This window comes from Silene latifolia, chromosome Y (assembly GCF_048544455.1).
Source record: "Silene latifolia isolate original U9 population chromosome Y, ASM4854445v1, whole genome shotgun sequence".
Taxonomy (NCBI): domain Eukaryota; kingdom Viridiplantae; phylum Streptophyta; class Magnoliopsida; order Caryophyllales; family Caryophyllaceae; genus Silene; species Silene latifolia.
In genome coordinates, this window is record NC_133538.1 from 268155199 (window position 1) to 268156958 (window position 1760).

Sequence of the window (1760 nt, forward strand, 5' to 3'; positions counted from 1 at the left end):
AAAGTCATGGATGGCTCATCATAACTCTTACCATTCCTCAACTGAATGACATTAACCATCCCATATGGTGGCTCACCTTGGGATGGTAGTTGACCCGTCTTCCTTTGAGAGCTAGATGAGGCTAGTTGAGCTATTTAGTTCTCTAGCATATTGATGGTGGCACTATGAGCTTGATCATTTTTTTGCATTTGAGCCAAGAATTCGGATTGGGTCTTAGCCATTTGCATCACCAAGGCCTCAAGTTTGCTTCCCCCTTGGTCACGTTGTTGAGAAGATTGACCTTGAGGTTGTTGGAAGTTTTGAAAATTTTGTTAAGGTGGCCTTTGATTTTGACTTTGAAAACCCTGTGGGTTAACGAACCTTTGTTGTGGTGGAATGTAGGTATTTTGCTGTTGTTGTGGCACAAAGTTGTTTTGTGGTGAGGGTTTAGCAAATTTGTGCTTTTATAGGACATATTCGGGTGGAATTTCAAATTGAGATTATAAGCGTTAGAGAAAGTACCCGGAGTATATGTATTTTGCTTAAAACATTGAAAACCATTTACCTCCTCAAGAGTTTCCCTACATAAAGTGGAAACATGTCCCGCTCCTCCGCAACCGTCACAAACAACTATTTGGCTCGTAGTGGACATGGCATTGAATTTTTGAAGAGAGGCACTTGCATATCTAGCCTCCAATTGTTGTTGAAGCAATGCAAATTGAGCCTTCAAAACGGAGGTATCAGAAGATTCTTCCTTACCCTAGATTGGTGCACTCTTGGAATTGACATATTGAGTATCATGGATAGCCATGGATTCAATTGTGGCATGAGCAATATCGGTGTCAATTTGATTAAACAGCCCATTGTCGGCGGAATCAAGAACTCATCGGGACTCGGCACAACATCCATTGTAGAATGCTATAGTAAGAAACCAAGGATCCAACCCATGATGTGGGCATTGTCTTTGCAAATCCTTATATCTATCCCAAGCTTCATAAAGGCTCTCTAGTGCTTGTTGGCGGAACCCCGTGATTTTGCTCCTCAAAGTTTGAGTTTTCTCCGGTGGAAAAAACTTTTGGTAAAAAGCAAGAGCCAAAGTCTCCCAATTGGTGATCCCCATGGCTTCTCTATCAAGGCTATTGATCCATAGCTTAGCCTTGTCCTTCAATGAGAAAGGGAAAAATATCTCCCTTATTTGAGCTTGTGTGACTCCCGTTTGCCTAATTATAGAGCAATAGTCACAAAAATTTTGCACATGCAAATTGGGATCCTCCAAAGGACTTCCCCCAATTGCCTCCTCTCCACAAGGTTAATTAAAGCCGGTTTGATCTCAAAATCCGCAGCTCCAATTTGGGTAGTAGTGATACCCCTTGGAAGCATACCCGCGGTGGGCTTGGAATGATCGGAAAACTTCACAATCTTTTTGATTGGACATGGTGGTGGCGGTGATGAACTAGAACCTTCTTGCTCATCACATATTGATTAATTGGTACGAATGTGACCCAAACCACCAGGACTAGAAGATGCGTTAAGCTCCTTGAAATAATTAAGTCGGCTACAGAATGTTCTCTCAGCCTCCGGATCAAAGGGAATTAATTCTCCGGTACGAGAGGACCTCGACATAAGACACAAATCTCAAGAAACTTGTAAGTAACGGTCTCATGGAACAAGTGTTCCTTAAGACCAAAAAAAGGATAGATATCAACAATTCTAAATGCAATAAAACCGTGTTCATCGGCAATGGCGCCAAAATTTGATAGGATGTCTTAACCTAATCAAGG

The 1760-nt window shown here is 41.9% G+C and overlaps 1 non-coding gene across 1 annotated transcript; it reads left to right on the plus strand.

Moving 5' to 3' along the window:
* The first annotated feature begins 920 nt into the window (after window positions 1–920).
* LOC141635244 (small nucleolar RNA R71) lies at window positions 921–1027 on the plus strand. Its single transcript, XR_012539943.1, has one exon. It is a non-coding gene; the product is annotated as a small nucleolar RNA R71 (small nucleolar RNA).
* Window positions 1028–1760: the final 733 nt, after the last annotated feature.